This window comes from Oryctolagus cuniculus, chromosome 7 (genome assembly GCF_051225735.1).
Source record: "Oryctolagus cuniculus isolate XC-2025 breed Fujian yellow rabbit chromosome 7, ASM5122573v1, whole genome shotgun sequence".
Lineage (NCBI taxonomy): Eukaryota > Metazoa > Chordata > Mammalia > Lagomorpha > Leporidae > Oryctolagus > Oryctolagus cuniculus.
This window is the reverse complement of record NC_142873.1, coordinates 4,029,620-4,056,332: the sequence shown is the minus strand read 5'-3', so window position 1 is coordinate 4,056,332 and position 26,713 is coordinate 4,029,620. Positions and strand designations below refer to the sequence as shown.

Here is a 26,713-nt window from a genome sequence, read left to right as displayed (position 1 = left end):
GTTTTTTCTCAGACTGGGTGGTTCATACTTCCTTGCTATAATACATATGCATTAAACTCTATAATAGGTATAGTAGCTCCAGGATGTTAGATTACTGGTTAGGATAGATGATCAGAGATATAACTGGGCCAAAGCTTAGCCCTATATACCTCCTGTCTCCCCAGGTTACAAGGTGATTTAACTATGAGTAGTTCTACAACTACTCCTTTGGAGACTCCCTGAAAGATCTTCACTTGATAATTGGGAGACCCTTCGACTAGATGGGATTAAGAAATTATAGCTAATACAATGTATCCATGTGAAATGCTAAAGGATAATTAAGCTCATGAAGAGCTGTGTCTATTTTTATTTTCTCAGGTCCTACGGAGAGACTGTAAAGCTATATAGCTCTACATGCATTCTTACGGACTTACTTCTAAGAGTACAGTTTAAAATTTGCTATGGGATCACAAATCCCCTTGGGCTAAATGGTAATGATACAATCTTAAGTTTTAAAGTGATCATATAGGTGGGATTAAGTGCTAAAGTGATCATGTCAATAGGATCAAGTGTTAACTACTAATAGTGAATAAAGTTAAAGAGGAGTAAATGCTCCAACATGGGGAGGAGTCTGTACAGCAGACTCACAGAGCGGCAATTGCCTTAAGTAGCACTCAGTGACCTCAACATCAGCCCGAAAGGCATTCTCGTCTGGCTAAAAAGGCCCACAAGAGCATTTCAGGTGTGGAAAGCCCGGACACTTGTGCAAAAAGTGTCCTTATGTGAAGAACCTGCCTTGGAGACCCCAGTAGAGAATAGCCATCAAAGCAGGATGTACTTTTCTTTGGAGGGGGAGAGAACTTCCACTTTGCTTATGGCCTTGTCTGAATACTGATGGAGTTTGTGAAACTCAGAAGGCTTCCATAGCCTAGGCAGCTCATGTCAAGAGCCTTGGGTGATCACTGACGTCACACCTAAGTGTTATTTTTTTTTTAATTTTTTAATTTTTTTTTTTTGACAGGCAGAGTGGACAGTGAGAGAGAGAGACAGAGAGAAAGGTCTTCCTTTGCCATTGGTTCACCCTCCAATGGCCGCCACGGCCGGCGCGCTGCGGCCAGTGCGCTGCAGCCGGCGCACCGCGCTGATCCGATGGCAGGAGCCAGGAGCCAGGTGCTTTTCCTGGTCTCCCATGAGGTGCAGGGCCCAAGCACCTGGGCCATCCTCCACTGCACTCCCTGGCCACAGCAGAGAGCTGGCCTGGAAGAGGGGCAACCGGGACAGAATCCGGCGCCCCGACCGGGACTAGAACCCAGTGTGCCGGCGCCGCTAGGCGGAGGATTAGCCTAGTGAGCCGCGGCGCCGGCCTCTAAATGTTAATTATTAAATTAACAACAGGAGTCACTGCATACTAACTTCCCATGTAGGACCTCTGTTCTCAAAAGAACTACAGTATTAACTTTAAGGGCAAAACTTAATCCCAAAGATTTAATTTGTTCAATTATGATATTACGCATCATAAGTTCTAGTTATCTAAGTGTCAAGCTCCATTGCCTGTATTCTTATGTATTTCTTTAAGAGCTCTTGTTTTTTTAATGAAAATGCCTACAAACACCATATAACAGAATCATATATTTTCACTAAGCTACAGATATATACCATCACATGAAAAAAAAAAGTATTTCCAAGCAGCTTCTATTTGCCGCTGCACCAGGTGAAAGTCAAGCCAAAGCGGAAGAGAACTGTTTAGAAAAAAAAAAACAAAAACCCTGCTTTCCAAGGCTTTTTATTTCCTTATTACCTTATAAATACTCCACGACTTTGTTAATCTTTATCTTTCAGCAATTAGAACAGCTACTCTCATTATTCACTTACTCTTGGTTTTTACTAATTAATTTCTATTTAAATAGATTTAAATCAACATTTCTCTTCAAAAACAAATTTTTGCCAGCGCCGCGGCTCACTAGGCTAATCCTCTGCCTTGCGGCGCTGGCACACCGGGTTCTAGTCCCAGTCGGGGCGCCGGATTCTGTCCCGGTTGCCCCTCTTCCAGGCCAGCTCTCTGCTGTGGCCAGGGAGTGCAGTGGAGGATGGCCCAAGTGCTTGGGCTCTGCACCCCATGGGAGACCAGGAGAAGTACCTGGCTCCTGCCATCGGATCAGCGCGGTGCGCCAGCCGCAGCGTGCCGGCCCCGGCCGCGGCGGCCATTGGAGGGTGAACCAACGGCAAAGGAAGACCTTTCTCTCTGTCTCTCTCTCTCTCTCTCACTGTCCATTCTGCCTGTCAAAAAAAAAAATAAATAAATAAAAAAGTCTAAATATTTGAAGAAAGTGTTTGTTTCCAACTTACAAGAATATCAAGATACACAAAAGCAAAATAGAGGACAAGAAAACATTTGATAACTGGTAGCTTTGGGATCCGCAAGGAGGGAAGGCCTACTCTTCCGGGAATGGGGAGTCCCTGCCTGTACTTCCGGGGAAGAAAAGTCCTTGTCAAGGTCCCTGCGGGTGCCTAAAGGTCATCCAGTGAGGATCAGACCCGCCTCAACCTTTAACCCCCACGCCCTGAATCTATAAAAGGAGCTCTCCCAATCTCTGACGCGCGACTTCCCCGGCCCCGCTCTGTTGCTCTGTTGGGACGGGGGAACCTCGCCCGGGAGCGGAACCCCAATAAAAGCCTGTGAATTAATTGATTCGTCTGCCTGGGAAGATCTGTTATGCGCCGGACACCTTGCAGATGGCGCTGATACCCGGGAGCTGAGGTTGGCGCCTCCCCTTTCTGGGTTCGAGGCCCCCTCGCTCACTGAACCTGTCTGGTGCCCCAGGCTGACTACAGACCATGCTCGACCCACTGTAAGTAACTCCTCTCTTGCTCTCCCTCCCTCCTCTGGTTGGCCCAGTCTCTGTGATCTCCGGCTAGCTCTCCGTCCAGAAAGAGACCTCCAAATCATGCGCACGTGGCCTCTGTTCTCTGCTCTTTAGCCTCCCAGTGGCTGTGGAGACATCCCGCCGCTGGCTTGGCCCCGTAGAGGACTGACCTCTAATCCGTCTGCTGCAGTCCGGGACAGGGGACGCCTTGACCGAATTTCAGTAGATCCGGGCTACCGGGGAGACCATGGGATCTGGCCAATCCTGCCCCCTGGCCTGCCTCCTAAAGAACTTGAACAAATTGGGACTGGCTCAGGACCTGCGGCGTAAATGCCTAATCTTCTACTCCACCCAGGCATGGCCTAATTACCTTGAGAATTTCTGCCGCAGGGAGAGAAAACGGTCAGAGGTCCCCTATGTCCAGGCTTTCTGTGACCTCCGCTCCCGTCCTACCCCTTCTCCTCTACTTTCCTCTCTGCCTGCTCCACGGCCCAGGTCTTGCTGGCCAAGATCGGGCCCCCACCTCCTAAGGACGCCTCTTCTGTGTTACTGCCAAACTCTCCACCCTCTGCCTTTGCCAACCCTCCTGAGTTCCTGGGGACCCCACAGCTAGCCAGGAACCTCCGGCCCCCATATGCGCATTCTTCTGCCCTGCCCCACCCCATGTCCTGCCTCTCCCCACTGCCATTGCTGGAAGCCAGGTAGTCACGTGGCCCAAACACCAGTGTCAAGCTCCCCACCCCCAACCTAATGAGATTCGCTGCTCCTGCTTCCCTGGCCGCCTTCCGGCAAAGTTTTAAAAAGACCTGTTCCTGAACACGTGGCTCTCTAGCCTCCTCCTCTGGTTTCCTTTCTTTGAATCTAGGAAGATCACTACCTTTTAAAATACTGCTTTGTGGCCGGTGCCATGGCTCACTAGGCTAATCCTCCACCTTGCAGCGCCAGCACCCCGGGGGTTCTAGTCCCGGTCAGGGCGCCGGATTCTGTCCCGGTTGCCCCTCTTCCAGGCCAGCTCTCTGCTGTGGCCAGGGAGTGCAGTGGAGGATGGCCCAAGTGCTTGGGCCCTGCACCCGCATGGGAGACCAGGAAAAGCACCTGGCTCCTGGCTCCTGCCATCAGATCAGTGCGGTGCGCCGGCCGCAGCACACAGGCCGCGGCGGCCATTGGAGGGTGAACCAAAGGTCTTCCTCTCTGTCTCTCTCTCTCACTGTCCACTCTGCCTGTTAAAAAAATTTAAAAAAAAAATAAAAAAGAAAAAGAAAATATTGCTTTGTAACTTGCTGAGCTTATTTTTGCAATTTATTTTAACAAGTTTCCGGGTAATCAGTACTCAATGAAACAGCAATGGGTAATTAGTACTTGTTTTAAATGAATGCAATTTTAATTTTAATTGAATTCAAGTAGAGATATATCAGCATCTTAAGTCATTTAGGTGTAACTGCTAATTTATTGTAAACTCTTGTATACTCAGCATGTTAAATTTGTGTTAAAAATGTTATAGAAATGTACATTTGGCAAGGAAGGTTAAAAGGAAAGAGTTATTTTGAATAAAGAAAGGACAAAGTTTGTAAGATTGACTTTATCCTGATGGCTAGGATACTAGCCATTACTCTAGACTGGAATGGAAATGATGGAATGTTTCAAGTAAGTTGAAGAGGGTGTGTGGAAGTCACAGAAGGTTACAGAAGAAATCTTGGCTCTTAATGAGAAAGCAAAAGAGGCCTAAAGAGTTAAATGTTCTGTAAAATCCTACAGGTGCTTTCAAAAATGCTTAATGTGAAGTAAGCACGTGCCTCTTGTTGAGTTTATAATGAGTTTATAATTTTAAACGTGGCAACTGAAAGTCTTTTGTCATCCACAGTTTTATATATCAGATTTGCTGCTCATAAAACTAAAGCGTTGTTGGTTCTGTGCTTAGCTGTCCTCCTATAGGTTCTGATGGACTTTTTCCAGCCACATCTATTATATTCAGTACTTTGGGATGGCGCTGTAAACAGATGAAGCCAATAATGTATTGCAGGTACCAACTGAGAGAAAGTATGGTTAACTGAGGTTACTAAGAGCAGAAAGTAATTCGAATCAATTGGTAAATTAAAAAACAGAGTTTAAAAAGCTGGTACTGACACTGCTATATTTGTTATCTAATGATTGAAACTGCTTTCTAAATTTTCACTTGATATTGCTATTGTCAGTAAGTGATCTGGGACTTGAGCACCCCCTTGACTTGCATCCTCTGGTCTACTTTAACAAAAATCAGGAGGAAAAGCAAGCTAGGCATCAGAAATGTAGAGACAGGTGAAAGGCCTATTAAATGTAACTCTGTACAGTGATCTGCCTTCAAGGAGACCCAACAGGCCAGTTCACTGCAGTGGCTTTCAATATGGTGAGCCTGGGCTTCAGCAGAAGTCAGCTTGTGATGAGCCCTGGCAGCTCTGCCAGCCAAGAGTTGGATCACTGGAAATGGACCTGCCCTGGAGTCGGAGGACTTCAGGTCAGAGCCACAAATCTTATTGGCTCTAAGCTGAAAAGCCCCTCACTCAGCCCAGCTTCCAAAGTGACTACTGCAGCTGAGGGGATGGCCAGGTAGGGTCAGCGACATTGCAGGCAGAACTGTAAATTTCCTGTTAGAGATGCCACTTGCCTTCACCTGAGACCAGCTGGGTAATGGAAGTCAACAGGGTGCCTTCCCCAAGAAGGTTCACACTTCCCTGAAAATGTACCCCATGTGAAGAGATAGTTAGGTCTGGGCCTCTTAACTTACAAGGCCTAAAGCCCACCAGATTATTTTCAAGCCCCTTCTGTCAGGCTTTATTTGTCTCTCAATCAGAAAACCTTGCTGTGGCTTAGACAGCACCTTCCTTGGGTCCTCTAATAATGACTCTGTCCTTTGTTCTAGACTCTGTCTAGCCCAGTTGGGTCTCATTCCTTTGTAAGAATAACCTCTACTCTAACATCAATGTCTCTGCTCCCAACCTGTTTGTACTGATGGTCCTCTCCTCCACTTAATGTTGTATGATTATTCAGAATTTCTCTACAGACAAACCCCTCTACCAGCAAAAGTTGAGTGGCCTTTCTCCCGGTCTTGGCTGGGATCAGATTTAAGCCACATCCATCAAACAATCCTCACAAGGGTCTAGAGACCCCCTCATTTCCTCTCTATGAAATCCTCTCATTACCTGGTTAATGCGACTCTTAGGATCATTGGTTGCTATTCTCACCCTAACTTGTATACTACAGTGTCTGTTTAAGTGTTTACAGCAGGTGACAATGGAATGAACCAAGGCCTTCAGCAACCAGGCAGTCAACCAGATGCTTCTCCATCCATACATGCCTGTCCCTGCGGAGCCCCAAGATAGCCCCAGCACGCCCCTGTAGATGACGTCCCCAGTCAGCAGGAAGTAGCCAGAGACTCATCGTCACCCCCTTTCCTATCATCAAAAGGTCGGGATGGTAGCTTTGGGATCCCCAAGGAGGGAAGGCCTACACTTCTGGGAATGGAGAAGTCCCGGGAAGTCCAGGGAAGAAAAGTCCTTGTCAAGGTCCCTGCGGGTGCCTAAAGGTCATCCAGTGAGGATCAGACCCGCCTCAACCTTTAACCCCCACGCCCTGAATCTATAAAAGGAGCTCTCCCAATCTCTGACGCGCGACGACTTCCCTGGCCCCCGCTGTTGCTCTGTTGGGACGGGGGAACCTCGCCCGGGAGCGGAACCCCAATAAAAGCCTGCGAATTAATTGATTCGTCTGTCTAGGAAGATTTGTTATGCGCTGGACACCTTGCAATAACAACATTAAACCCCCACTTAGCATGGAGTCCAAAGCAAATCTTTAAGAAGCTTGTGGCCAGAAAAAGGACTAAGAACAGGCAGCTAACATCTACCTCCAGCCTGGTCACAATATCCCGGAAGAGACTGAAAAAGCTCACTTGCCCATACTCAGAGGAACTTGAGAATAAGTAAGACTATCACGATCCCCCCACCCCTCCACGCCCCCAGGTCTCACCGCCTCCAGGCACAAAATCAGGAGTCCTTTTCATACAGGCCAGCCTCCTGCCTATAAGCTATCCCAAAACACAAGACTGGAAACTGTCTTGTAGAGATCAGATTTACCAAACAAAGGTCTCACCCCACCCCCACTTAATGCTTCAACTTCATTTGCAGTCTTACTCTGTAACTTTTAATTCATTCCCACTTTTCCCCCACTCTCTTGAGAACGTTCTCTTTTCTGAATCTCGATTTGATTCCTAGTAGATACAAGAGGCAAGTCAAGGACTTAGAATAACGTTCAGCACACAGAAAACACTAGACAACTCCTACTTGTCACTACTGTTTTGTGCTGTAGTTGATAACACCACTTTGGGAATGAGAGTCTCACCTATGGTAGAATATACAAGTAACACACAAAAAACTGAAAAGCCAAAGTGGGTTTCCACATCCTATTCTAGCGCCACTCTAGAAATCCTCCTAAACAAGTATTACACTGGTGATCATGGATGACAGCAAGCATTCAGCCCGGAAATACCCCAAGTTTGTCCATGGTTTTAGCTTTTGTTATCACAGTAAAATAGCTGAAATAAGCTGACTGAAGGAAAAAAAGCCTTCTTGAGGCTGACGCCGTGGCTCACTTGGCTAATCCTCCACCTGCAGCACCGGCACCCTGGGTTCTTGTCCTGGTTGGGGCGCTGGATTCTGTACCAGTCGCTCCTCTTCCAGTATGCTGTGACCTGGAGTGCAGTGGAGGATGGCCCAAGTGCTTGGGCCCTGTACCCACATGGGAGACCAGGAGGAAGCACCTGGCTCCTGGCTTCGGATCGGCGCAGCGCGCCGGCCATAGCAGCCATTTAGGGGGTGAACCAATGGAAAAGGAAGACCTTTCTCTCTGTCTCTCTCTCTCACTGTCTAACTCTACCTGTCAAAAAAAAAAAAAAAAAAAGAATCCAAGCAGAAATTTAAAAAAAAAAAAAAAGGCTTCTTGAGCACACAGTTTTGAAGGTTCAAGTCCAAGATCAGGTTGTTCCATGGCTTTGGGCCTCCAATGATGGCAATAGATAGCAATGGCTGGAGTGCATGTCCACCAGGATGCAGAGACTGAGGCCCCACAATCCCCCTTCGCGACCTCTGAACCTCCCTCCTAAAGCCTCACCTCTGAAACGTCCCACCGTCTCCCAGCAGCACTACATCAGGCACCACGCCTTTGACATATGGGCCTTTGGGGTCCCCCAACCACCAAACTACAGCACCTGTATGTGAGGATGCTTGCTTTATTCTTTCCCTGGATCTTCACATAGCAGGTTCCTTCTTGTCGTAGAGACTTCAGGCATTGCATGTCTCTTCCTCAGAGAGGCCTTCCTTAACTGCCCATCTGAAAGTTCCACCTTTCATTATATCAGTCTGTTAGCGTCTGCTAATTTTGCTGTTTGTTTGCCTTAGGTTAGAGAACAAGGCAGAGACCTCTTCTGCGACATTCAGTACTACTGCTCCAAGGTCTACCAAAGCAATGCTTACTGAAGGAATAAGCGAATGAGTGACAATTCTATGAGTAGACGCTATCCTCACTTCACATGTACAGAAGCTGGAGGCTCATGGATACAACTACCAAATGCCAGAAGGGGAAACTCGCATTAGAATCAAATCATCTGGGGGCCGTGTTTGCCTAGCAGTTAAGGAGCTGGTTGGGACTGAATTTTCTCAGCTTTTGCCACGGTCCAGCTCCAACCATTATGGCATCCGGGGAATGAACCAGCAGATGGGAACTCTCCCTCTCTGGTTATCTTATGAGAACTCAACCAGGTCACTCACATAGGTGGCAGGGACCCTAATATTTGAGTCATCATTACTGCCTCCAGGGTGTACACTGCCGGGACGCTGCAGTCAGAAGCCAGAAGCAGGTACTGAACTCAGGCACTCTAATATGGGGTGAGAGCATTTTAACCACAAGGCCAAACACCCACACCAGGATGGACTTGTTTTAACAACACCTGGGTCATTCTAGCTATTCTAAACCAACTTAGCAATATTTATTTGGTATTTAGCATATGACTGCTTGTATACTGACGACTCTATGTTTCCTTATTAAAATGAGGTAACACAGAGATTCTTTGATGGTAAGGCTAGTTTAAACATCATAGCCTCAGTGTGGCCACCACCATATTGCAGACACTAAAAACAAGACTGGACTCCTTGAATTAACTTGCCTGTTCCAGTCATGGAAGTATTTGTGCTGAAAACCTTTATGTAAGCTAATTCCAATGTCACAGAATTTTAGAGATGAAAAACACTTCAGTAATACTATTAACCCACACTTTCATTTTACAATAAAGAAACTAAGGATTAGAGAGATAATGTGACTCCTACTAGGATATGTTTTATTAGTTATCTATTGAGAACCAGTTTAATCTGAAATGTTAATTTTATATACAAATTAAAAGCATGTATTTCATGTACTAAATCCAAAATATATGCTATTCACTACACACAGAAATAGGAATAGGTAATTCCTTTGCAATCAGATGTAAAATTCAGTATATCTTTCAAGACAGAGGCTTAAACAACTAAACTTATTTTTAATATGAGTTGAAAATTATCCATAATAAGCAACAACCCATTATTCAGAAAACATATCCATCATGATAATCACATGTCCACACAGGAATTGTTTCAATTATTTAAACTCTGCTCATTATACAGCATGTGCTTTCCCAGGGTATGCAACTTAAATAATCCTATTTAAGACGATCTTTAAAATGAATATTATGAAAGCATTTCTGCCTTCATAACTTTGGTTTTTTCTGCTTCAAACTGCTCTGCATAGTTTACCACCACATATTCCCAGAATAAGCAAGAATTCAAGAATCACCTCCTGCATATTTTCACTGCTACTGACTCAATTGAGAGCTTTTGAGAATTGAACTGTTTTACAACAATTTCATCTAATCATCCAAATCTGCTATTTTTCAATATTCTCTATTCTCCAAGATGTTTAATTATGAAATAGAATATCACTGAGCTCACTAAACAAAGAAAAACATTTTCCAAGCTCCTATCTCCATATGCTCACTCTTAATCCTAATAATTAGAACTTTACTATCATCAAGTGCTACTACTTTTTGGCACTAGCACAAAGTAAAAACATTTTCATGGAAAACAACATATTTAATAAACAACAGATTTCTAAATGTTGAACAACAACTGTTTTATTGCCAATGCCTTAGTCTTAAAAATAAAAATATTCTCTGGACTTAAAAGTTTGCCTGACTATGGAATAAGCAAAATTTCATCATTAAATATCAGTTATGTTGTGCTCTCTCCCATTATACTCAAATAGACTTTGTCTCATCAGGCAGAGTGGACAGTGAGAGAGAGAGACAGAGAGAAAGGTCTTCCTTTGCCGTTGGTTCACCCTCCAATGGCTGCCACACTGCTGCTGGCGCACCGCGCTGATCCGATGGCAGGAGCCAGGTACTTATCCTGGTCTCCCATGGGGTGCAGGGCCCAAGCACTTGGGCCATCCTCCACTGCACTCCCTGGCCACAGCAGAGAGCTGGCCTGGAAGAGGGGCAACCGGGACAGAAACTGGTGCCCTGACCGAGACTAGAACCCGGGTGTGCCGCCGCCGCAAGGCGGAGGATTAGCCTAGTGAGCCGCGGCGCCGGCAATAAACCTATTTCTTTAAAGATACCTTTCAGCGTCCACCTGGCACATTATATTTTAAATACATGGCAAAGCAACATAGATATGTACATATATATGTGTGTGTGTATATATACACACATATATATATAAAACCCTAACTCTAATCCTATGTAAGGATTTTGTCCTTTCTGCTTTATAATTTCAAATTTTTAAAAGATAATTTTGGGGCTGGTGCTGTGGCATAGTGGGTTAAAGCCCTGGCCTATAGCACCAGCATCCCATATGGGTGCTGGTTCAAGTCCCTGCTGCTCCACTTCCGATCCAACTCTCTGCTAAGGCCTAGGAAAGCAGTGGAAGATGGCCCAAGTGCTTGGGCCCCTGCACCCATGTGGGAGACCCAGAAGAAGCTCTTGGCTCCTGGCTTTAGATCAGCTCAGCTCCGGCTGTTGTGGCTACTTAGAGGGAGTAAACCAGCAGATGGAAGACCTTTCTCTCTCTTTTCTCTCTCTCTGATTTTCAAATAAATCTTTAAAAAATAAAATTGAACATATGATGATTTTTTCAGAAACAATCCTATTCATACCTAACAACTCCACACGTTTCTGAAGTCCTGTAGTAAACTAGCTACACTCACTTCAGAACCTGAAGGAGATACTGCCTGCATTGTTTCACTTCCTCTGCTGTGGGATCCCGATAAAACCTGGAGTCTTCATCCCACAATACAGCACCTGGCATTTCAGAAAACAGCACAAGCAGATGGGTCACTCCCCCCTTCCGTCCCTTTCCCTCCCTCTGAAGCAGGCTATCCAGTTCCAGCCTAACCTCTCCAGAAGTAGGTCAAGACTTTCATCCCAGAGGCACCCTCCCAGAAGAGAAAAACATCCTTATTCTTGAAGACACATAGACACCAAAAGGATCTAGACCTAGCTACATTCTCCCCAATTTATTACTATTAACTAATACTCCCATTTGTCCAATCATACTTCTGATGACTATCCAGTCGTCATCAAACCTAAACATAAAGATATAAAGGTACATCAAAAATTTCACAATTATTTCATAATTACTTTTGTGCAAAGTTTGAAATCCATGCAGAGTTCTTTTTCTCCCAGAAAGCTTTTATTTAAGGAATACAAATTTCATGCATCTCACAAATACAACTTTAGGAACACAGTGATTCTTTCCACCATACCTGCCCTTCCACCCACACTTCCACCACTCCTCCTCCCTCTGCTAGTCCCATTGTTATGCTTTACTAAGATCTATTTTCAATTAACGTTATACACATAAGATTAACTCTATACTAAATAAAGAGAGCAACACATAGTATGAAAAAAAATACTGTTCCTCACAGTCAAGAAAAGGGCTGATCAAAGACTTTGCATCTCAAAGTGTCAAGTTCACTTCTACAGATTACCTTTTAGGTCATGCACAGTTTTAGTAGTGTGCATTTAGGGGGGTCAGTATTGTGGTGCAGCAGATTGAGCCACTGCTCGCCTCCTAGCATTCTAAATCTGAGCGGCAGCTCTAGCCTGGCTAGGACCACTTCCAACCCAGCTTCCTGCTAATTCACCTGGGAAAGCTTGGGATGCTTCCACCCATGGAGGAGAGCCAGATGGAGTCCCTGGCTTCTTGCTTCAGCCTGGCCCAGTCCTGGCTCTTGCAGCCACTTAGGGAGTGAACCAGTAGATGGAAGATTCTCTGTCTCTCCCTGTCACTATGCCTTTCAAAGGAAAAATATACATAATATATATTTATCATGAACTTTCCGAAGAGTCCTCCATGCGTGGATCTCAAAAGTTTTGAACTAAAGTTAAGGTTGTTTTTTTTTGTTGTTGTTGTTGTTGTTTTTTGTTGTTGTTGTTTTTGACAGGCAGAGTGGACAGTGAGAGAGAGAGAGACAGAGAGAAAGGTCTTCCTTTTGCCATTGGTTCACCCTCCAATGGCCGCGGATCCGATGGCAGGAGCCAGGTGCTTCTCCTGGTCTCCCATGCGGGTGCAGGGCCCAAGCACTTGGGCCATCCTCCACTGCACTCCCAGGCAACAGCAGAGAGCTGGCCTGGAAGAGGGGCAATCGAGACAGAATCCGGCACCCTGACCGGGACTAGAACCCAGTGTGCCGGCGCTGCAGGCAGAGGATTAGCCTATTGAGCCACGGCACCAGCCTCAAAGTTAAGTTTATCTTTTAATTCCACTTTCCATGAACCTGTGAAGTACTTTCCTGAGTTTTCCCTATTTTTTTCAGTTTTTACTTACGAAGGCTCCTGTGTCACTTACATACTTATATTAAATAAATCTGGAATGCTTTTCCTTGTTAATCTTTTAAAAACAGGGGCCTTGACCATGAACTTAGCAGTGGATAAGAAAATAAATCTTGTCTCTCTTACAATCCACTCGAGTTCAGTAAGAATGTCCCTTCAAGAAAAAAAATTTACACCAAAATAAACTTATTTTTAAATTTCATTTTCCATATACTTTCTGAAGTACCCTTATATAGTACAAACTTAAAAATAAGTGGTATTGGGGCCAGCGCTGTGGCACAGTGGGTAAAGCCACCACCTGCAGTGCCAGCAGCCCATATGGGCACTGCTTCGAGTCCCAGCTGCTCTACTTTCAACCTAGCTCTCTGCTATGGTCTGGGAAAGCCGTAGAAGATGGCCCAAGTGCTTGGGCCTATAGAAGACGCAGAAGAAACTCCTGGCTCCTGGCTTCAGATTGGCCCAGCTCCAGCCATTTGGGGAGTGAACCAGCAGATGGAAGACCTTTCTCTCTCTGCAACTCTGCCTTTCAAATAAATTTAAAAAAAAAAAAAAAAAAAAAGTGGTACCACCTAAATGTTCCCAGTGTCTTATAAGTATTTTGACTAAACATCACCAGTAAAATACAGAATTATTCTTCAATTTAAAAATTATAAAACAGTATAAAAACAGAAAAAATTACTATAATGGTTGCACTTCCATCAATTCTCTATCAAAAAATTCTGCCTCTAAACACCTGTGGATGATAGGATGCGTGACATTTATTTTCAATAACAGGAGAAAGAAGAAACAACAGCTCATCAAATCATTCCCCATGCAGTTTGCTGAAGCAGCAGTAGCTGCTACTGCCAACATGAATTCTACTTGTGGTACTCTAAGATGCCATCAGGGGACGGTGCTGCAGCGCAGCCAGTAAAACCGACACCTCCAACACTGGCTTCCTACGTGGGTGCTAGCTCCTGTCTTGGCTGCCCCATTTCCAATCCAGCTCTCTGCTGATGCCCTGGGAAACGCAGCAGAAATGCCCCCAGTGTTTGACCCTTGCCACCCACGTGCAAGATCCAGAAGAAGCTCCTGGCTCCTGGCTTTGCCCTGGCCCAGCCCTGGCTGTTGCAGGGAGTGAACCAATGGATGAAAGATCTCTCTCTGCGTCTCCCTCTTTCTCTGTGTGACCTTCAAATAAATAAACAAATATTTAAAAAAAAAAAAGACTGTCATCATCAAAAAAATTTAAAGATCATCTTTGAATGGACATAGTAACAACAAAAAAATTTAGAAAAATAACTTCAGCTGCTTTGGAAGCCATTAAAAATATTTAAAAAACAAAATATCAAGCAATGTATAGCTTATATATATATCAATGTATAATTTATATATCTCAAAGCTGCAGAAATTAATTGTTTTAATACCTGCTCTGCCATTCTTATAAATTTTGTCAGTGAAAGCCTGTTAGTGCTTTACTCTGTGGTTTGTTTTGTTTTTAAGATTTATTTGCTTGAGAGGCAGAGTTACAGACAGAGAGAGGGAAAGACAGACAGAGAGGCCTTCTACCAGCTTGTTCACTCCCCAGATGGCTGCAACAGCTGGAGCTGAGCCGAGATCCGAAGCCAGGAGCCAAGGGCTTTTTCTGGGTCTCCCATGTGGGTGCAAGGGAACAAGCACTTGGGCCATCCTCCACTGCTTTCCTAGGCCATCACTGGAAGTGGTGCATCCAGGACTGGAGCCAGCACCCTTATGGAATGTCAGTGCTGCAGGCCAAGGCAGAACCTACTATGCCGTGGTGTCGGTCCCTGGACTCCCTGTTTTCAAAGGGCACTAATCTAGTGGTATCACTACCAGAACTTGCTTCCAAACTTAGGAAAAGTACAAGGAAAAAAAATAATTTTTCCAGAAGTGCAATATTATATAAGATAAAATAAAATGAATCCTATTTCTTTCTCTTTGTGTCTCTCCCTCTCTCTAACCCTGCCTTTCAAATAAATAAGTGAATCTTAATTTAAAAAAGGGTGGGGGAATGGTGGTGTGGCACAGTGGGTTAAGTCACTGCCTGTGATGCCAGCATTTCATATGAATACCGATTCAAGTCCTGGCTGCTCTACTTCTGGTCCATTCTCCCTGCTAACAAGCCTGGGAAAATAGCAGAAGATGGCCCAAGTGTTTGGGCCTCTACCACCCACTTGGGAGACCCAGATAGAGTTCCTGACTCCTGGCTTCCACCTGAAGCAGCCCAGGCCACTGTGGCATTTGGGAAATGAAGCAGCAAATGAAAGATCTCTTTCTCTCTCCATTTCTCCCTCTCTGTAACTTTGCCTTTGAAATATGTTCATAATTTTTTTTTTTTTTTAAAAGGTATCCTAAAACTCTGGATTTGGATCCAGCACCATTTGTCCTTGACTGGGGTAAGGAGTTCTGTACAGGCAGAGGCAGGTAGCATTATGTTTCCTATTCAACCCTAAATCAACCTCAATCTTACTTCTGCCCCGCGTCTCCTCTGAAATTGTCCCAGTCTTCAGCATTTATAGTCATCATCTCTTATTTGCAGTGGACTCCCTAATTAACCTCCCTGCGGTGACTGACCTGCGGGCCTCCTGTCCTACTAGAAACTATTTCCTCTCTTGCCTTCCCTGACCTCACGTTCCTGTGATTTTACCCCCAGATCTGTGCTTGTCCTTCTACAACAATTACTTGGCTCAGTACTCTCCCTGTACCAATTGTTTAAATATCTGCCTTCCCCAAGGCCATTTCTTCAGCCTTCACTCCTCATCCAACACTTGGTCCCTGCATGGTTTCACTTGCTATTATTCACCATTCTCAATCACTGAACCTTTTTTTTTTTTTCAAAGATCGATTTAGAAAGACAGAGTGGCAGAGGGAGGAGAGACAGAAAGATATCAAGGTCTTCCATGTGCTGGTTCACTTCACAAAGGGCCTAACCAGGCAGGGTCGGCACAGGTCAAAGCCACGGGCCAGCAGCTCCATTTGGGTCTCCCACGTGATCGGCAGGAACGCAGCACTTTGGCCATCACCTGCTACCTCTCAGGAGCAGCAGCAGGAAGGTGGACCCGAAACGCAGGCCCCAGTACGGAATGCAGGCCCCCAAGCAGCATCTTAACCAGCTCTTCCACCAGCTCCCTCAAGCAGTGAACATTTTTTAAATCTTTATTTCCTTAAAACTGAATATATGAAATACATAAAATCTGTTCCCTTTATTTAATAAAGTTGTCATTAACAGAAAAAAAAAAACTTTATTTCCCAAGCTAAGAATACACATATTTAACTGCCTGTTAAACATGTCTACTTGCAAGCTCACAGAAATGCAAACTGAAACATATCCAAAATTCCACCATCCTCCATCCCCTCCAAACTTTGCTCGCTGGCACTTGGCTCACCAAGAAATTCAACAGCCACCAGGTCACCTGGAGCTAAGCCCAGTCCCTTTGTTTTACCTCAACCTCAAACACCAAGTCCTGTTCATTTTCTCTTCCCTAAAGCCTCCCCCATCCATGGTTCCACCACTCCACTGTCACTACCTTTCTTTTGGCCATCATTCTTTCTTAGGCTGGCCACACAGCCCTCTCCCTTCGTATTCACTGCCTCGAGTCTCAACAGCGTCTTCTCGGCCACCGTAGCTCCTGTAAGTCTAGCGTCATTCACAACATAAAAGCTTCAGTGGCCCCTCTCCATGTGAAGATAACGTCTCTGAGTCCTGCACATGGCGATGACCTATCTACCCAGAGAAACGGCCAGATCTCCGTCGGTGCTTCAGCTGTATCTGATGTCCTTCCCCTCGCGAACGCGCCATGCTCAGGTACAGATTTATTAATTTACCCAGCCATTATCCAGCTGAAAAGCCCTTCCCTGCTTTGTCACACTTCAAAAGCCTGACCTTTCCAGTCACTTATTGATTCAATCATTTGTTAAGCTGAAGATACAAAATACTCTGTCTCCCAAAAATACAGACTGGACAGAAGGCAAATAAACAGTCAGTCAGTAACAATAATAGCTCACATTTATTGAGCATTTATTGGTCAGCACTACTCTAAAGTCCTTACATAAATTAATTTCTATGCATAATGACGACTCTCTAAAATGGTATGATTATAATCCCCATTTCAGAGATGAGGAGTATCTTGAGCAGGAAACTCACAGCTAGGTACACTTGCCAACAAAACTGAAGAAAACTTTACTTCAATCCAAAGCGATAAATATGATTAGTGAGGACTGCTACTAAACCGTGCACATACTTCTATTGTTGCACACATTACCTAGCATTGTAATACTGTGACCACTATATTCTCCATTCCTTTAGGACAGAGAACATAAACACTGCTCCTCATCTGCTTATCCCCCAAATCTAGCAAAATGCCTGGCACACTGCAGTCACTGAGTAAATGTTTAATAAACTAAGCACTGAAAATCATCTCAAAAAATGAATACTGGCATGTCAGCAAAACTATCAAAATAAGGGCTAAAGGCCTTTGGCCTTGCCTCTTCAAAACAGTGAAACTTCCTGTCAAGCACGAAGGCCCTCCTGATTACTTTACCTTGACTTCTAATAAAATCTACCCTAAGGAAGCAGTCTTACTAAACGCACTAATAATGAGAACAATATGACCGGGGAAAAATCATTAGGGTCTACCTCCTGGAAACAGTGGCATTTTAACAAGTAGCAAAGCTTTAAGCTAGTGGAATAAGCATCTAATAGTAAGATATCAGACATTCATTAGTATCAGATTTTGAAGCAGAAATATTTTTGGCAAACAGTTTTCAAATCATCTCACATAAGCACAGTTCTCCTCCTAGATTAACAGCATTCATCACTAAATTTCAGTAACTAAGAGCCTATTTTCAACAAAGAATAAGACTAGACTCCTTAGCAATGTTTTTTTTGTTTTTTTGACAGGTAGAGTTACAGACAGTGAGAGAGAGAGACAGAGAGAAAGATCTTCTATCCAATGGTTCACCCCTCAAATGGCCACAACAGCCAATCCAAAGCCAGGAGCCAGGTGCCTCTTCCTGGTCTCCCATGCGGATGCAGGGCCCCAAGTACTTAGGCCATCCTCCACTGCCCTCCTGGGTCACAGCAGAGAGCTGGACCGGAAGAGGAGCAACCAGGACTAGAACCCAGTGCCCAAATGGGATGCTGGCACCGCAGGCGGAGGATGAACCTAGTGCACCACGGCGCCAGCCAGCAATGTTTTTAATGTTCTAAGTCCTTAGCTTTTCTCTCTACACTTTCCATGCAATTTATAACTAATTAAAACAGTGCTATCTACAAAGACAGGGCAGGTAAAGAAAGGGCAAATTGAAGTGAAATTAAAAAGAAAAAAACTAGGACTCATAAGGAAAAGTTTTCAGAACAAAAATCTCAATTTTAGTGTCAGATTAGTCCAATTTTCCACTTATCATGCACTTTTTACAAGGGTGAAGTTTAGGGTCAAACTGCTTAGGTTCAATTCTGAGTCTACCACTGTACCTAAGTGCTCATCTAAAAAGTGGGGATAACAATAGTTTCTATGCCTCAACAGACATGCACTGAAGGTTATATAAGTAGCTGCATTAAAAGTGCTTCAAGCAGGGCTTGGCACTGTGGCGTAGTAGGTTAAGCCTCCACCTGCGGCACCTGCATTCCATATCAGCGCAGGTTTGAGTCCTGGCTGCTCCACTTCCTATCCAGCTCTCTGCTGCTTGGGAAAGCAGGAAAAGATGGCCCAAGTGCTTGGGTCCCTGAACTCACATGGGGGACCCAGAAGAAGCTACTGGCTCCTGGCTTCAGATCAGCCCAGCTCCTGCTGTTGTGGCCATTTGAGGGGTGAACCAACAGATGGAAGACATCTCTCTCTGCCTTCCAAACAAACAAACAAATCTTCAAAAAAAATCTTAAAAATACTATAGATCTGAAAGACATTGGAAAGACAATAATGTACTGTTTTGAGCAATAAACTTAGATAAAATAAAAAATCCTTGGAAGACACCAATTACTAAGAGGGACTTAAAAAGAAATAAAAATAGAATAACTCAATTTCTACTAAAGATACTAAATTCATAATTAAAGCTACTGCATAAAGTAAACTATAGGCACAAATGTTTTCACTGGATAAATTCTATCCAACATTTAAGTATAAAAATAATACAAAGTTACATAAATTGTTCCAGCCAACAGAAGAAGAAACATTTTCCAATTCACTTTTTGGGGACAAAACATTAATACAAAAACCAAAGACATTTCAAGAAAACTACAAAAATAGCATTCTTGAAAATAGACATAAAAATCATTAACAAAAATATTACAAAGACAGATAAAGCTAATATATAAAAAGAATGTCATCACAATAGACATTAAAATAACATAATGAGGGGCCGGCATTGTGGTATAGCAGGTAAAGCCACCACCTTCAGTGCTGGCATCCCATATGGGCACCAGTTCGAGTCCCAGCTGCTCCACTTCCCATCCAGCTCTCTGCTACGGCTTGGAAAAGTAGTGGAAGATGGCCCAAGTCCTTGGGCCCCTGCACCTGCGTGGGAGACCCGGAAGAAGCTCCTGGCTCCTGGCTCCGGATCGCACAGCTCCAGCCGTTGTGACCAACTTAAGCATGAACCAGCGGATGGAAGACCTCTCTCTCTGCCTCTGTCTCTCCTTCTCTCTCCGTGTAACTCTGACTTTCAAGTAAATAAATAAATCTTTAAAAAATATATAATATAATGATCAGGGGCACTTATCCCAAAGAATGCATACTTGGCTTCATATTTGAAAAATTGTTCAATGTTATTTACTATATTAAAGGGAAAAAACAAAAGAGGCAGAAAAAATCATTTACCAAAATCCCAATACTATCCATGGGGAAAAAACTCAGCAAAGCAAGAACATTAAGTACAGGCATTGAGGTTGGAAACAAGGCTATAAAACTATCTTTTCTCTCTTTCTCTGTAACTCTGCCTTCCAAACAAATCAGTTCATCTTTAAAAAGCTTTCTTTAATGGCAGACTACATGATCACATACATAGAAATCTTAAGGGATCTAGAAAAGCTACAAAACTAATAAGTAAATTTATCAAGGTTGCACAAAATAAAGTTAATATACAGAATAGATTATCTTTCTATATTCCAGAAATGAACAGTAAAATTTGATAGAGAAATACAACATACAGTCAGATCAAAACCATGTGAATACTGGGGACATAGCAAAATGGAACAGGAGGTCTCCAGCTTCATTCTTCCTCACAGAAATACCAACTAGCAACTATCCACAGGCAACAACACCTTTACAAAAATCCCAGAACCTGTAGGTGAGGCTGACGCGTCTCCTGAAAGCACAAATCTGAGAAAAGTCACACTACAAAGACAAGACGGCTGGCGCCGCAGCTCACTAAGCTAATCCTCTGCCTTGCGGCGCCGGCACACCAGGTTCTAGTCCCTGTCAGGGCGCCGGATTCTGTCCCGGTTGCCCCTCTTCCAGGCCAGCTCTCTGCTGTGGCCAGGGAGTGCAGTGGAGGATGGCCCAAGTACTTGGGCCCTGCACCCCATGGGAGACCAGGATAAGTACCTGGCTACAGCCATCGGATCAGCGCGGTGGCCATTGGAGGGTGAACCAACGGCAAAGGAAGACCTTTCTGAAACTCTGTCTCTCTCTCTCACTGTCCACTCTATAAAAAAAAAAAAAAAAAAAAAAAAAAAAAAGACAAGATGAGGCATTTTACTTTGACCATACTGTTTCTCCCCTGGGCTAACAAAAACCACACTGAGAAGGACACCCTGGCCTATCCTTTCTCCACTGGGAAAAGCAAAGCCTAAGGTGGACATGCAGCTGCTCTAGCATTCTGAGCAGTTCCTAGGAAAGCTACTTCCATGGGCCCATGCAGGGAACTAGCTAGGTTGCATACGGTCAGCTAGTGACATGTCTCAAAACAACCAGCACACGAAGTTGGGAGTGGCATCACTTCCCTGCTAGCAGCTTCACCTGACCAAGGAATCCGGCCAGCAGTCAAAGCTACTGGCTAGACCCTACAGAGTTCGATGTGGTCATAGGCTGAGCATCCTGGCTGTGTGGAGTCTTTCCTCCCACCTGCAGAGCGGAGCTGGCACTCCATGTAACCAGGGAGCAGTCATCAGTTTGGCCTGGCTAAGCTATCCAACAAGTGATCTGATCTGACCCAGCTACAGAGCAGAGCCTACAGCCCCACCCTACCAGGGAGCCTAGCTAATGACCATGCCCAACTCTGGGGCACAGTCTGCAGTCCTACCCAAACACGAGCACAGCCAGCAGCCTGTCTGATTGCAGGGCAATACGTATGGGCCTGTCCAATTGCAGAGTGCAGCACAGTGACCCTACCCAACTGTGAGGCACAGCTGTAGCCCGATCCAAACACAAGCAAAGCAGAGCCCAGCCAATAGCTCCATCTGATCTCACACCCTAAACAGTGGCCGAACTTCACCAAGGAGCCCAGTCGGTGGTCCTGCCTGACCACAGAGTCCAGCCAGAGGATTCATATGACCATAAAGCCTGCCAGCAACCTCACTCAACCAGAGACCCCCAGAACAAGCCTCACGGGCCTCTAGATGCTACCTGCTACCCCCCAAGAACTTCACCCCGTGCAGAGCAGCGTCTTTCCCTGCCACTGTAAATGTGTAGCAGCTTGAAGAGGTGGCCACTTTCACAGTACTACAGACACCACTTTCACAGTACTACAGATCACAAGGACGGGAACCTAATACAGCTGTAGTAAGTGACCATTAAAAATGGGAATCTAAGGAGCTGGCATTAAGCCATCGCCTGCAATACTGGCATCCCACACGGATGCCAGCTGGAGTCCCAACTGCTCCACTCCCAGTCCAGCTGCCGGCTAATGATCTGGGAAGAGCAGCAGAAGGCGGCACATGTGCTTGGGCCTCTGCTACCCACATGGGAGACCTGGAAGAAGCTCCTGGCTTTGGCCTGGCCCAGCCCACGCCGTTGTGGCCATCTAGCGAGTGAACTAGTAGATGAAGATCTCTCTCCATATCTCTCCCTCTCTGACTTTAAAATTAATAAATCCTGTAAAAAATGAAAAGCTATCAAGTGAATGAGAAGCATTCAAAGTTCAGTGGACTACAAGAAAACATGGATAGACAACTAATTAGCAAAATAAGCACAAAAATGAGTTTAGCAAAGCCATGGAAATCATTTTAAAAAATCCTAGCACTGAAGGCTGAATTGAAAAATCCAAAACAGAGATTCTACAGTAGATACAATCAAGCAAAAGAATCATTGAGCTCAACTATAAGGCATTTAAAAGAAAATAAATGACTGCATCCTCACACTCTGAGGTAGGCCAAGTTCTCTTCGGTGTGATACGGAGAGTACAAATAATAAAATATTGGCAAGTATGACTTCACCAAAATTTAAAACTTCGAGGCTGGTGTTGTGGCACAGCAGGTAAAGCTGCAGCCTGTGATGCTGGCATCCCACACAGGCACCAGTTTCTGACTCAGCCTCACACTAATGGCCTGGGAAAAGCAGTGAAAGGTAGCCCACGTGTATGGGCCGCTGCCACTCATGTGGGAGAGCCAGATGAGGCTCCTGGCTCCTGGCTTCAGACTGACTCAGCCCTGGCTGTTGCCACCATCTGGGGAATGAACCGCAGACAGAAGATCTAGCTCTCTCTCTGCAACTCTTTCAAATAAATAAACAAATCTTTTAAAAAGTGTTAAACATTTTTTTTTTTTTTTTTTGGTGACAGGCAGAGTGGACAGTGAGAGAGACAGACAGAGAGAAAGGTCTTCCTTTTGCTGTTGGTTCACCCTCTAATGGCCGCCGCGGCTGGCGCGCTGCGGCCGGCGCACCGCGCTGATCCGATGGCAGGAGCCAGGAGCCAGGTGCTTTTCCTGGTCTCCCATGGGGTGCAGGGCCCAAGCACCTGGGCCATCCTCCACTGCACTCCCAGCCACAGCAGAGGGCTGGCCTGGAAGAGGGGCAACCGGGACAGAATCCGGCGCCCCGACCGGGACTAGAACCCGGTGTGCCGGCGCCGCTAGGCGGAGGATTAGCCTAGTGAGCCGCGGCGCCGGCCCGTGTTAAACAATTTTTAATTAAAATCAACTCTTCAAAAGATATTGCTGGGGCCGGTGCCGTGGCACAATAGGTTAATCCTCCGCCTGTGGTGCCAGCATCCCATATGGACGCTGGTTCTAGTCCTGGTTGCTCCTCTTCCAGTCCAGCTCTCTGCTATGGCCTGGGAAAGCAGTGGAAGATGGCCTAAGTGCTTGGGCCCTGCACCCATGTGGGAGACCAGGAAGAAGCAGCTGGCTCCTGGCTTTGGATCGGTACAGCTCCAGCCGTTGCAGCCATTTGGGGAGTGAACCAGCAGAAGGAAGACCTTTCTCTCTATCCCTCTCTCACTGTCTGTAACTCTGTCAAATAAATAAAATAAAATCTTAAAAAAAAGATACTGCTAAGAAAATAAAAAGGCAGGCCGGCGCCGCGGCTCAATAGGCTAATCCTCTGCCTGCAGCGCCGGCACACTGGGTTCTAGTCCTGGTTGGGGCTCCAGATTCTGTCCTGGTTGCCCCTCTTCCAGGCCAGCTCTTTGCTGTGGCCCAAGAAGGCAGTGGAGGGTGGCCCAAGTGCTTGGGCCCTGCACCCCATGGGAGACCAGGAGAAGCACCGGATCAGCGCGGTGCGCCGGCCGCAGCACGCCAGCCGTGGCCATTGGAGGGTGAACCAACGGCAAAAGGAAGACCTTTCTCTCTGTCTCTCTCTCTCACTGTCCACTCTGCCTGTCAAAAAAAAAAAAAAAAAGGCAAGCTATTGTCAGAATTATTTTACATATATGTAAATATCTGACAAAATACATATTCATAATACATAAACAACTCAGTAAGAAGACAAATATAATTATTAAGAAGTGGGCAAAAATATCTGGAAAAGTATTTTATAATGAAAACATGAATGACCCATAAGCACGAGCTCAGAATCATGACTCTATCTGAAAAGCAAATTAATGCTGTAATGAGGGATGTCTACGTACTTATAAGAACAGCAAAAAGTGAAAGGCAACAATATTAAGTGTTGGTAAAAATGAAGAGAAACTGGAATACACATGCACACGCATTAGTGGAGGGAAAATGAAATGGCCAAGCACTCTGGAGGACGGTGTGGAAGTTTCCTCTGAAGCACACTGTTGTATCACACAACAATCCCACCTGTCAGTATCCACCCAAGAGAAATGAAAACCTATGTCCCCCACGAAGGCACACATGGAGCACCTTCAGCCGTGCTAGACAAAAACTGGAGACAACTCAGATTTCCAACACGCGAATGGATAAACAAGTTGTGGTGCATTCGTGCAAAGGAGTAAAAAGAATGAACTCTGGCACATAACATGAACGAATCTCACAAACAACGTCACACCTAAGAAGTCTTACACAGAAGAGTAGATGGCGTATGAATGCAGCTATACAAAACTCTCGAAAAGACAAATACGATGTCTCATGACAGAAAGCAGAGGGGTTCCCTGAGGTTGAGGCTGGGGAGAACTGGCTGGAACAGGTACAGTGGAATCTGTGGTTTTCACTTGAGAGTAAAGACGAGAGGCGGTGAGTGAGGGGAGTGAGAGAGGAAAGGGCAAACACTCCCATTCACTGCTTCTCTCCCCAGATGCCTTCAACGGCCAGGCTGAGCCACACCAACTCAATTCAGGTTTCCTAGGTGGGTGGCAAAGGCCCAACTACTTCACGGCATCAGCGGGAAGCCAGAATCTGAAATCAAACCCAGTCACTCCAATGTGGGCTCCAGGCCTCCCAAACGGCAGCCTAACGAGGCCGAACGCCTGCTCCAGCACAGTGGGAGCTGAGTGATGCAAATGTGTATCTTAATTTTGGTGGCAGTTTTTCAGATGTACAAATGTGTCAAAATTCGCCAAGCGTACAATTAACACAGACACATTTTACTGTGTACAAAGCACACCTCGATAAGGAAGGAACCCTGATGGGAACGGCAGTCTCCCATGATCAGCTCCCTCTTGTCACACTACTGTGCTCTGCAGCTCCGTGGGCACTGCCACATGCTGCTGTGCCCCAACTGCCTTCTGCTCCCAGGTTGGCCCTCAGATCAAAAGACAGGAAAGCCCCCAGCTCCCGTCTCCTTCTTACATGTTCTCCTTGCTCCCTGTGCGTGCAGAAGGAATGACACGAAAATGCCACTGGGCCTTCAGTGGACACTACTCAGGAACAGGCGGGGACCTCATCTTTGACAGACAAAGTTCTCAACATTTCAGAGTAGAAAGCAGCCCAGGAACAATAATCTGGGACAGGACATCCGTCCTTTGATGCTGCCCCTGGGAGTCAGGCCTAGTGCTGATGGGACATGGGAACGCTTCCGAGCTCATTCAGTATGTGCAACACTCTCAGAAAGAAAGAAACAGTTCCTGGCGTCTAAGTATAAATCACTCAGAACTGAAACCAACTCATCCTCCCATGGGTTCTTTAAAAACAGTATCGCCCTGGACCTAAAGAGCATCGGATGCTCACATAATTCCTTCTCTCAACCAACGTTATCTAGTCTAGTATCTCCCGATGACTCTCAACAGCTACCAACCAATCCAGCCTCTGGAATTACAGGATCAAACCAGTCTGCCCTTACAGCAGCACAGTCTGTGTTACGCTAAGAAACTGTCACCTCAGCTCCTACAATAATTACACAAATACATTTAGTAACTGAATTTTGCTAGATCTCAGCATTTTCATTTTCATTCTTTCTGCTCAAGATGGGTATGTTTTCCTATGTGGGTCAGGCAACCATCTATTTTCCATACCTTTCCACACTTTTTCCTTAATACAGATTACAGCAGTAAAGAAACCATCTTCTTCACAGGTAAAATTAATTTAAATCAGTCTCATATTTAATAGCGCTAAACAGTGCAAGTGAATTCAATTTAAACTTATTAATTCACAGGAAATGGCCCCATGTAGCAATTTTATGTTTTATTACTAAAAGCATTCTTATGATATTTATCGAAGTCATTCAACATTAGCAGTTTCCAAAGTATGAAAATAACATTTAATAATAAAAATCCAAACTATATTTTATAATTATGAGCATATACACAGATCAGAACTGGGAAAATTTTAAATTTTCCACAGGTGTCCGAAAGGTAGACTATCTCATTATAATTTAGTGTCGTTAAAGGGAAGGATAGGAGGAAGGACCAGAGAGAGCCGGGAGAGGGGGTAGAATCCTCATAACAAAATATTAAACAGTGCTCATGAGAATGAAGTTTTCAGTATTGCTCATATAATCTCATTAGCACAGGCTGCAAAAAATAGTGCATTCAGTAATAAAACTGAGTCAAACCACAATTATAAAAATTTTATGAAACACACAAAACACAATTATTTCAAACCATCTACTACTATAGGAAGGCTAACTGAGCCACAACAAGCTGTTTGGTTTTTCCCCCATTTTTTAATGCAAATGGATAAGTAGCTCCTATGCTTGGTCAGTACTGATGCTTACTTCATCACAGTACATTTCACGTATTACAATACAAGAAGCACCAAGCATTTTAAAGCTCCGCAGAACAGGAGTACAGACAAAAACAGCATATGAAGGATTCCCATTACTGGAACAGAGAATTTTACACAGAGTTTATGAAACTGACAGCATTAGAATTCCAATTATTTTACTGTTAACTTCCTCCTTCACTACGAAACAAAAATTAAATATTTACCCAGTACTACCTAATTTAAGGATGAAATTTGTTAACTGAATGTTAAAATAATTTTATTAGCTTACTGATAAGCTGAATAAGATGTTCTTATAATGTAGACTACCTAACATTACAGGCAGAAATAACTATGGCAATTTCTTAAGAACGTTTTAATTAAAATGTTACAAGCATATGATATTTCTGTGCCCCGTCAGTTTGGTTTCAAATATTTATATATAAAAGGAAGAAAAGTTGTTTTATACATCATCAGTATTTCTAATAAGTATGCTCATAATTTACA

The 26,713-nt window shown here is 44.7% G+C and overlaps 1 protein-coding gene across 9 annotated transcripts in view; it reads right to left on the bottom strand.

Annotated features, from left to right (window-relative positions):
* Positions 1–26,713, bottom strand: part of RABGAP1L (RAB GTPase activating protein 1 like) — a 788,382-nt gene that overhangs the window by 612,571 nt on the left and 149,098 nt on the right. The window lies entirely within an intron of this gene.